Source organism: Falco rusticolus, chromosome 4 (assembly GCF_015220075.1).
Source record: "Falco rusticolus isolate bFalRus1 chromosome 4, bFalRus1.pri, whole genome shotgun sequence".
NCBI classification, from domain to species: Eukaryota; Metazoa; Chordata; class Aves; order Falconiformes; family Falconidae; genus Falco; species Falco rusticolus.
In genome coordinates, this window is record NC_051190.1 from 53,978,571 (window position 1) to 53,990,152 (window position 11,582).

Sequence of the window (11,582 nt, forward strand, 5' to 3'; positions counted from 1 at the left end):
AGATGTGAAAGTTTCACTCTGTTCATATTCAGATTTTGGGCTGGAGAAGAAAGTTTTGGCAGAAAAGGTATGGAGAAATACTGATGGGGAAGAACAGTATTTTTGCAGGAAATCATGAGATCAGTATAGTTTTTGTACTCAAGTGGTTTGTTCCCAAGAAAATCTACTTGTGAGTGGTTTAACCTGTGTTATTTCATAGTTCAGGCCATATTTCCCATCCATTCTCTTGCACATCTTTATTAAGACCAGTCTGTAAACCTGATGCAAGGCTGCTCCTTTCCCCCATCAGCAAAGGTATTAACTGGGTAGTAGATGACTCTCCTGATGCACCACTCCCAGTGTACATCTGTGATACCATCGTCTCCAGATGCCCATCTCCTGAGTCCAACCCCAAATAATCCTGAAATAGAATTGAAGTCTACGAGTATTTAAAGCAAAGAAGGTTGGGGTGCTTTTTTAAATGCTTTTGAGGTTTCACATTTTTGCTCTATTCTCCTGTTATGAGACCTACAAATTAACTTTGTTTTAGAAAGCAAGCTGGCTTTTCTCCCAGTTTCCCATTATTCTGTAATTTTGAACCTTAAAACCTCATATTTCACAGGCTGTGGTAAAAGTGATGAAGATGATCGCAGTTCTCAAAATATGCACTTCTAAATAGCTTCTTCTCCCTAAATACCACAACTGTCTAATTTTCAGACCACCTTTCATGTAACTGGAATGAAGAGGAAAACCTAAATGACTGATTGACAGAATGGATCTTTCCAATAATATCCGTAAGGACATACCTGGGATTTGGGTTTTATGGACTGGATATGGAATGGATTGGGCTGGGTGGACAACACACAGGTTGGGATGAGGGCTTGGCTGGAAAGGGGTGCTGCTGGAGGGAAGGTTTCTCATCCCTGCCACCCACATAAATTCTGCCTCTGCTTATATGAAAGTGCTCCAGGGATACTCAGAAGCTGCTATTTTCTCTGTCTCACCAGTGAAGGCCTGTAGATGCCTGCAAATGGATGTGTGCCCAAAACCTGTAGGTGTACTTGGGACTGGTTTAATCTAGTTAATCAGGGTATGACAGTAAAGGTGGTTTGGTGGCACAGCCTTTTGGTGAGATACGGCAACCAGCTAATACACTGAGTCCCTGGTGGGTTTATGTGGTCTGTACCAAAGGTGACATTACTCTGTTCCCAGGGTAAACTAAAGCTGTGTTGGAAGATACACATTTCACTTAGGTGTGTGGCAATCCAGCCTCTAATTGCCATGAAGTCATGCTCTGGGAATGCCCCAACGTGCTCTCAGTGCTGTGTATCTGGTGACGTGTGCTATTCGACAGGAGGAAGAGATGACATCTCAAACGTTGCATCCCTCAGGACTGAGTGCAGACATACGGATGTGAAGCAGAGGTGTGCAGTAACACCACTGTTACTCTCTTGCTGGATGTGCAGGGTGCACTTCACCACATAGTATCGGTATAGGTGCCACAGTCCCTCCTCCTGTGTGAAACCTATCCTTAGGATTCATTAAACAGTGGCATATTAGAAGGGATGTTAGCTCTGCTGTTCCTGGCTGATGCTGTGAGACTTAAATTCCCCCTGTAATTATAACTGGCCACTTTTGAAAAGCTTTTTTCAAATGTGCAGTTCTCTGTTCCTGCACATTCAGCATGACTGTGCTACAAGCAGGGTGTATACGTGGTGGATGATGTTTCTCTAAAAGGCTAATCCTAGACATCCTCAGGGGAAAAAGGTTCTTTGAACATTATAAAACTGCATATTTGCCTACTGTTAATTAGGCAAATATAACCTCCAGTTTGAATCTTCTTGGAGACTGGGAAGAAGAAAAATACCCTGAAAGCAGGTGGGGAAGGGTTAACAAAGGAAATTCAGGTTGTGAAATTGAAATATTTTTTCTGGCTCAGAGCTGGTAAGCAAAAGTGCTCATCAAGCACAGAGTCTCTTTATCTGGTATCTGACAGTGCCACAGGGGACAGCGAGACGCCTGCAAACCAAGGTCATTGCCTCTATCATTGAAGTAAAGCGTTCCTACATACTGGCACAGAAGTAAAAGCGGGACCTCCAGTGCAGCTAAACCGATCGAGTGACACAAGTCAGGCAAAAAAGTGTAGAAAAAGGCAGAAGTATCAGCACCCAAATCCTCAGATACTGAGAGCTAAAAGGGACAAGGAAATTATCCTATCTGACCTCATTTGTGATTGGATTTTTCCCCAGTTTTCTCCATAGAGTCTGATAACTTGTCATTTAAAGAGGAACTAAAAGGCAGCAACCTATGGATGGTAGGTAAATTAAAACTCCCACTTTTTGAGCTGGGAACCAGAGAAGAAAATCAAACAGTTTTTAGGATCAAATTCTGCAAAGAATTATGCACATACTTACCTAAGGGCTAGATGGACATATATAAACCAGTAAAGAAAGGAGAGCCAGAGACTGGCATGAACACTTGTCTGTGTCTGTCTATACTGTTCAGTTGTTGGCATTGCTCTTGGTGTGACCCAGGCATGGTCTTAGAAGGTCATGGGCCAGCAGCTCTTCCTGAGCACCAGAAGGAAGAAGCCACCCTGTCCAGGGCGAAGAGAACAGGAGCAGCATTCAGCTGTATCAACAGGAGCCCCGACATGCCATTTGACCTCAGAGGATAAGGCCTGACCTTTTTTATTTATGGGTACAAATATAGTCAATTAGCTCGTTTGTGGGCCAAAATAATGCCTAAGCTTTTAAACTACCTCCTGTCCAAGCTTTTTAGATGCCACAGCATAACCTGAGGAGGAGGAGCAATGATGGCTCTTTGGAGGAAGATCTGTCATAACATTCATCTGGAGCTGAATGTCCTGTTAGTTCCCAAGAAACAGCAAAGCTCTCCAGTATTAAGCAGCTGTCACCTTTTAAAGTCTGAGGATGTTGTGATTTACAGTGCAGGTGGAGGGGGAACAGAGAGAGGGAGGCTCTGTGTTAAGTAACACAAAGCTGCAACCAGCTCCCTCGCAGCCTGGTCACCTTTAGAGGCTCCTGAGATATGTCTGGTCTTAAATGTTAATATAGCGTGACAAGAGGATGTAAAGAACAAGAGGAGGCTTTCATCAGGGTCTTGTACGCACCACTGAGCTCTACAGTCTCCTCCCTTCCCCCCAAGAAGGGGTTTCTAGCTGCTTGTGCTGGAAGGGTTAGGCCATAGCCTTGGGTCAACCTGCTGCAACATGAGTGTGTGGGGTGACCTGCTGTGAGAAGGCCCATTTGGGGTCTCTTTCCCATATTTCAGGAGCTGCCTTTAAGCTCACTGCCTTTGTCTGAGAGATCCTTGAGGTCTGTCTGTGCCCTGCCCTGTTCCCTGCTGATCCTGGACCTGCCTTGGTGCTATGGACTCGCCTGGCATTTGTTGGACTCTTGGCTGGACTTGGTTACTCTGAATGGACCTGCTCTGCTCTCCTTGCCTGGGTGCTGTGCAACCAAGCCCATGCTGGGAGGCTGCTGCCACCCTCACCTCCTGGCTTCCTTTCTGCAGTGGGGCAGCCCCACTCAGGTTGCCTCTCCACAGCTCCTGACTGACCTCCAGACCCTGCAGGGGATTCTGGCCAGCCCTCAGAAGCAGCTTTTGGCCTTGCAGGTTCCTCTGACATCTCTGCAGCCATGATGGTCCCTATCCTTCAGGCCCTGAAATGTTCAATGGGCATTAGGCAAGGCTATGGGGTTTACTGGTCAGATGCAACTAATCCTGGTCACCTATCCCACAGATTTTAGTTGTTTAATGAAAATATCCCAGATCTCAGAGAGGTCCCTGGATCGGGTCATGTGCTATACTGATTGTCAAAACCCCATAGTAAAGGACCCTGAAACTGGTCACTGATCTGGGTCAGTTTTGGGGGGTATCACCACCTATATTGCTGTGGCTAAGGCTGTAGCCCCACCTCACAGTATTCCTTACTATCACCCCTAGGGTGGGTGCACCATTCAAACTGCTGCTCTGATGGACCTGGGGCATCCCATAATTTTGTTGCTTCTGAGTCTGCCAACAAAATCTGGATGTCTACCCAGCCCTGAGCCACCCAATGACTGCCACTGCTCTTGGTGGGAGGAGCACCCACCGGGGGGCCCATCACCCAGAAGACCATTCCCCTCCAGGTCACTGCAGCACGATTGCTCAGGCTGTCCTGCCCTATCCTGCACCCCCAGGACTATGCCTCTGCTCCAGCACAGGATTCCCCCCCTTCAGCCCCAGTCCCAGATGTATGCAGTGATTGCCAGCATCTTTGAAGGGGATGGCCACTTCACTGCCCGTGTGGTTGCCCCATTGCTTTGATCCCAGCCAAGGAAGAGTCTGTAGGGACCATCTGCCCAGTATTGTACCCTGAACTGGTGGCCTTTGAATACTTCAAGGTGAATCTGGCTAATGTCTGCACACTGGGCATTTTGCAACACTTGCTCCTCTAAAGCTGGACCTTTGTAAGGTGTGTGGACCATCAGTGGTGGGAAGGGAGGTGGCTGTCACAGCGCTGAGTGCCCAACAGGTTCTGCAACCTCTTCTCTGGCCCTCCTAGGGCTTTAGCTGCTGGGGCTCAGGGTCGGCCCTGATGTAGGGCAGCTGTAGCCCTGGATTAGGCTGCTGTGGAAACTGCAAAGTTGGAAGAGTGAGCTAGAAGTCCTGTCTGGTGTCTTTGCCCATGAACCCTCTGACCCTGGGCTTGAGAGCTGCAGTTCAACACAAGCCCTTGCCCTTGTTCCTTGCCTGATCTGGGGTGCAGGTATGGCTCTGCCCTGCCCTGCCTTGCTGAGTAGTTCTTTCAGCTTCCTGGCGGAGGGAAGGAGCAAGAAGGAGGTCAGAGTAATATAATAAAAATAAAGTTTTATTCCCACTCTGCTTATGTCAGTAAGTATTAAAATGGTGGGATTCTTTGCCAGTATAGATGCATAATTGATTATTACTTCCCTTTGCAGAGGCATTGTGTCATTTAGTCCATGCTTCATGTGGACCACAAATGGAGTACAAAATGAAACCGTGCTGATTGGGCTGCATTTAGCAGAAAGCACAGCTGGCTTATTGCTTATGCTGTTCAGGCTTTTAAAAGTCAAAGTACGTAGGGCTCCCCGCTGATAAAAATATTCTGAGTTGTTGCTTGACTCAAGGGTGAACGCAATGTGAAACCTCCTCAAAGCAGTCAGCGGTATCACCTTAAAACACTCTCACCGTCCTCCTGCGCCACTCCTTTGGTTGCACCAGCCTGCCCGTGGGGCTCTGCTCTGAACTGGAGCAGGGAACTGACACAGCTTTTACAGAGAAGGAGGTGCATCACCTCTTTTTTCTTGCTCTGTTCTCTGATCTTTCTTACAGCTGTCCTCCTCAAAACCACCACGTCAGTGCAGGACAGGAATGAACAGTGGGGTGCCAGAAGACTTCAAGCCAGTTGTGTCACTTTTACATCCTGTGAAACCTGGGCAGAAAGTTAAAAGCTGCTGTGGGCTGCCTCGAGGATTGGGCTGCTTGCTTTGTCCTTGAAGTGTTAGCTGGTGAGTGAGAGAAGGAGGAGCACTGGCAATGGGCTTGTTCAGGGTAAAGCAGATAGTGGTGGTGAGATGCTTCGTGCAGCTTGTGCCTTCATGCTGTAGTGTCCTCGTACATTCCCCTGGAGTGACATTACTGGTTATTGATGAAGTCAGGCTGTTCCTCTGGATAGATTGAGCTGATCCTGTCTGATGACTCTGATACCAGTTTCTGAGTAACAATATAAGCTGTGAAGTGTGCGATAAGAACTAAAAAATCGAACATTTTTTGGTAAGACTCTGAACTATATTACACCCAATCAGTATTTTCCATTAAACATTCAATTTTAAATCTCTGGTCTAAAATTTAATGATTTCATGTTTATTTATTTGATGTCTTGCAAAGTTCACTACATGCCACTTCAGACACTTCGCTACAAGCAATGTTAAAATGAGATGGGGCTGGATCTACAGAAGGAATTTATCTGGTGATTATCATTCTTGAGGGAATAAAACTGATTTTTTAAACTGGGAGGTAGTTGCAGACTGTGTAGGAGCAATGGAAATAATCTGTATGTAAGTCATGGTAGCATCAGAAATACAGGGGAAGTCAGGGTAAATCCATGATTAAAAGAAAAACAACAAACGTACACAAGAAGGTCAATATGTATTTATATATTTGAATATAAATACAGAGGAAGAAGAGATGGTTCTTCATGCTAATGACAGCTGAACTGTAGAACTCCTTGCCAGAGGCTGTGGATGTAGAAAGTTCACCTGGGTTAAAAGGGAAATGAAGACAGGATTTTAGAGAGAATAGATCTGTTGTTGATGACCAAGTAGACAAACCACATCAAGTTCATGAAATTCTCTGAGATAAAAGTAGCTGGAAACTCTAGTTGGTGGGGCAAGTACCACTTACTCTTTCCTTGACACCTGCTTATGGACACTTTTGGAAACAGGGCAGTGGACTACTTGTGCATTCAGTCTGAATCAGTATCCCTGTTCCTTTGGTCTTATGGTATTTTTTATTTATTAACAATAAGTTGTTTAACATGAACATGACAAAGCTGAATAATTTTTTATTGACCCTTCTCATATGATGCTTAAAACAAACCATATAACCTGAGAATACTTATACAAACCACATTACTTTTCATAAATGCATGTAATGGGGTGCATTCAGTTCAGTGAGAGTAGTCAGATAAATAAACCTTCCATGTATTCATCAAATGCTCACAAAATTGAGGATTTAGATTACAAATTATGACATGTTCTTCTACAATAATGTAGAGCAAATAGAAGGCTTTATCTCCTGTTACAATATTAAATAAGCTAGTCTAGAAGCTAACAAATCTACTTTCCAAATTCCTAGGAAATGAAAATTTAAGACTTTGCCTCTTATGTTCCTCCATCACGGATGTTTTGGGAAGCAATGAAATCAGCATTATAGTGGGATTCAGACACTGGCTTTACTACATGTTTATACTTGTCTGAATGGAGTGCTCAGCCAGTGCCTTATGCTGATGTGTTGGCAATGCAAAATGTGTAATGATGTCCCTCATGACAGCCTGTCACCCTGCTGACAGTGTGGGAGAGAAATGTGGCAGCTGCAGAAGAGACACTGGCTACAGACCAGGGTCTTCAGCTACCTTGCCTTGCCAGCCATTATCAGAGGAGCATCATGATCCACTATCTTGGGTAAGACATCAGTTCCCCATTCCAAAAATGACTAATCTCTGTTGCGACGGAAGGAAGACACAGTCACTCAATATGAGTGATCAGCAGACTTCGTTTATTGTACCTTACAGTCACCTTTTATGCCTTGTTATAATTAGCTCATACATATTACAAAAGTTAAGCTCATTATTGGTTAGTTGCCTAAATACCAAGCCTGCCCCTAGTTTCTCTTCTGTAGTTACCTGTTCCCACCTGCAACATTCTTTTCCCACCGCAATCTTCCTGTTATATTTTTGCTTTACTTCAGATAAGCTGAGAGCGATGTGCATTTTTGTCCAGCCAGCTGGACTATGTCTATGAGACCTTTTTCAGCTAGCCAGTTATGCACAAATCTCCTCAAACATATTTTCACTGCGGCTGTGATTATGGACATGTGTAAAATTGAGCATGCCGGGAAGTTTTTAATCTTACACATACTTTCCCATTTTGCAAATAGTTCGGATTCACTATTTGCACATCCAAGATATAAAACAGTAGTTTAGCTCCACTATTCATACGCACACAAGGTGTATCCACATACCATAAATAAGTGGTTGTGAAAGGCATTAAGACTGTAATTGCCTTCAGGTTAGGTATACCTTTCTTTTTAAGCAGAGCTGTGTGCTATCAGTTGAGTAATTCACAATTGTTTACCTTGGAACCAGTATTGTGGCCTTGTAAAACCAGGATTTGTGTCCAGCACTCTTGCTCACTCAGGAAGTATTGGTGAAGCTCTAACAAGCAATTATATCTATTTTGTTTCTAACAGCACTGTCAAATGCCAACTTGTATTCATCCAGAAAACTGTCAAGGGTTTTGCATGTCAGTGTGTTTTCTATTTTAATTTAAAACTCTTAGTGAACGTTTTAGTATTTGCTGTACACTGTTCTTTCCCAGTCATGGCTATAATCATTAAATCCTAAGAAAATCCCCAAGGCAAGGAATCTAATAAAGCAGCCCTTTGTATTGTGGCTGGCCTGATAATTCAAACAGAAGGTCACTCAAAAAACCACGCTTTTCTGAATGCTGTGGGGAAATGAGTGGATGGGTACCCTGCCTCTAACTACCACACCACAGCAATAAGAAGTGAATTTGCGTTTAATGCAAGAGATGAAAGTGTAAAAACTCACTCAGTGAAATAACAGCAAGTTATTTTCACAGCAAGGCACTGCTCATGTTGGCTGGTACTTCAACAGCTTCCTGGGGATTTAGGGACTACTGCACGATTTTGATAATCCACTTGGCTGGGCTGCCTGACCCTGAATGTGGCATGTCTAGTGCATGCTAACCCCACTCCATATTACCTTGTGGAAGGAAACCTTAAAGTATATTCAATTTACCTGTTTTGTCACCTCTTATGAATGTGACCATCCTCATCACCTTGCATTCAGCATCAGTAAACTGGACTAGTCATACAGCAAATTAGGAGCTGCTCTGATTTCAGACTGTGCCCTGGGTTTAGTTGTTTTGTTTGGTTTGGGGTTTTTAATATTTTATTTAAATGTCTAAAAAATATCTTTGTTACTTCAAGCATGAAGTAGAAAAAACTGAATAGTCTCAGTAGTGGTAAGTAGTCTTCTGTCTGGTTTGGTTTTGCTGACCATTGCTATCCCCACCTCTCAGCCAGTAGGTAAACCAGCTCTTCAACAACTGAGGTTTTCGTGCATTGTCAGTGTAGTGGTTAACATAGGAAGATTCTTCAAATACTTTAGTATTCAGTGGTGGATGGTTAATTTTGCTTTCTTTTGCCCCAAATACTGAGTCAATGCTTTACTCCACAGTTTTGTCATTGACATGAGGATGTGCTGCTTTAAAATGGAAACAAAGATTGGCTTCAAATTCCCTGGCAAAGCTTCTCATGCAGGATACAGATCATCTCAGCTTATCTGGTTCAAGCCTGTCTGCATGTAACACTGTTTTCTTTAGAAGTTCAGTATTGTTCCTGTGTGCTTCATTGTTCTCATTTCTTACAGTCAGACTTGTGACAAAAGAAAAATAATTTCTTTTCTCTTCAGCACCAGTGGGTAGATCACTGCTGATGTAGATGGAAATGTTTTTTTTCTTACAATTGTTTGGACTCAACCTTCAAGCTTCTTGTCCCTGATCCACTGTTCACTGCAAAGAGGAACAATATTGGGTGACTGGTAGCAGACTGGTGGAGCAACTGGGAAGATATGGAGCATTTGGTGATATGTGCAGCCTTAGTGACAGAGTGGCACCACTTCAGCATTTTTACTCGTTGGGCTCCTCGTTTTCTCTGACAGCAAGTGCTGGGAAAGAACCACAGTGGCTCTGCTGACAAGAAATTGCAAGGCGTTGCCTGGAGGAACCCTTACCTCCCAATCTTCTGGCCACTCCTGCACTACAGCTCGGTGTAATCAGTAGGATGGAGCCCTGCAGAGCACTGGCTGTCACTCATTGGGATGCTGCTAAGCTACAAGGGCATAAGGAGTTCACTTCTGAACATACAATGAATTTGTAGATCAACCCTCCAGTCTCCATAAAGGACAGGAACCTTCCATTTTGTACTGCGATGGGAGAAGTGGGTAGCAGGAAGGTTTTTGTCACAAGGGGCATAATCAAACATAACCTCTGCTGTGCAGTGCTAACCATGTGACACAACTGCTATCTGCTTATCCCTCCCCGGCCAGCAGCAGTTTAGTCACTGCCTGAGTCATATCCCTGCACAGTCTTCTGGCCACACGTGTATCTTGAATATTGAAGAGCTGGAAAAGCAGGGAGCGGCGGCTGTAGTATCCCCTGCTTTCAAAGGATGGCTCTTTTGGGCTAACAAATCCTTACACAGTTATACTTCAGCAAGTTCCTCAAAAGAACTCACTAAACAAGCAGATTGTGACACCCTAAGATCCCGAACTTGGCTGGTCTCTGCCTACAAATTAAATGCAGCTGCTGTTAACAGAGGATAACAGCGATGTTTCAGAGTTTTGTCAGTCACAGGGAGAAGAATGCTGGCTTTGGCAGCAGGGCTTCCTCTAACACACCTGGCAGTAGGGTTGCAGCCCTACTGGGTAGTTGGTGCTACCCACTGCACTGCAGACTTGCTTGGTCATCAGCTTCCCAACAAAGGTTTAAAAACTGGAGGCAAAACCCTACAGAACTACACACCTGTTTCTTTTAGTGGGGCTAGTAAATAGAGAGATGATCCCTTTAATGGCAGGGTGAATGAGATAAAGATCCACCATGCTACAGGAAGTGGGCAAGCAATGCTCTGCATGGAGGAAAGGAAAGGAAATAAATGTGTGTTTGAAATTAAGCTGATCTACTCCTGTTCCCCCAAAACCCAAACACATTTATCTTTTCCCCCTAAAGCAGGGTATTTTATTTTACCAACAGGAAGGATCCAAAGCAGCAATCCTCAGCAGGGATGAAATCAGATTGTGAAACCAGCTAGACCTGCACCAGCATGATGAAATGTTTTGATGAGGAGTGGAAGCTGTTACAGTAACAGCAGCACATCGATGGTTATTCACTGCACATGGTGCCAAGCAGTGCTGCTATTGCTTAGAAATAGCAACAACTTGATTACATGCAGATAATGTCCCCACATCATGACCTGTGAATTCAGAGGTCCCATGTTCAGTAACTGATTAATTAAAAAAAGTAATGGTTTTCTTCGGCTGTTTATTCACATGAACGTCCCGTGAGAAGGCAGTTTGTGGTGTGTTACTGCCACAACGCCCACAATGAGGTGAGGCACAGGTATCACTCCAGATGCAAAGCTTCCTGGTTTTTTTCTATGCCTGGCAGCACCAGAAGGAAGGATGAAGGTAATCTACTTTGAATCCCAGTTCATCCGCTGCAGCAGCCCTTAATTAAAAAGAAAAATCCATCTGTCACCTAGGCTGCACAGCGGTAGGGTTCCTCTAGAAGCACCAGCATGAGAGCTGAGCTACAGGGCTCAGTTTTGTTTCAAGCGACGCCCCCGGCAGAGCCTGGTAAGCCTGCTTCGTGTTCGACCGGGGGTCCGGCTGTCACTCTGCACCCCAGGGAACCCCCGCCCGCCCCCCCACCCCGCCGGCCGCGGCACAGGCCCGGGGCGGCTCCCGCGGCCCCGGCTGGACACGGCCCTGGGGGCTCCTGCGGCCCTGCCACGGCCTCGACCGCGGGGGGCTGCGGGCCGCGGCGCCCAGGGACCCCCAGCGCGGCACCGCAGCCCCCGCCGGCCTACTCTACCCGCCACCGGCAGCCAAGGCCCAAGCAAGCCTGGCCCGCCGCTACCTGGCGGCGCCGGCGGCTCCCGGAGCCTCGGCCCCCGCCGTGCCGCGCCCCTCTCCCCGGCGGTGTAACGGGTCTCGGGCTCCCGGCCGGCCGCGGAACCAGCCTCCCGCGTCCCGGCGTGCCCCGCGCCGCGGA

The 11,582-nt window shown here is 45.8% G+C and overlaps 1 long non-coding RNA gene across 1 annotated transcript; it reads right to left on the minus strand.

The window, feature by feature from the left end:
• Positions 1-10,789: 10,789 nt before the first annotated feature.
• LOC119147030 lies at positions 10,790-11,556 on the minus strand. The gene is made up of 2 exons (XR_005103932.1): positions 11,448-11,556; positions 10,790-11,036 (listed from the first exon to the last, which is right to left on the minus strand). It is a non-coding gene; the product is annotated as an uncharacterized LOC119147030 (long non-coding RNA).
• Positions 11,557-11,582: the final 26 nt, after the last annotated feature.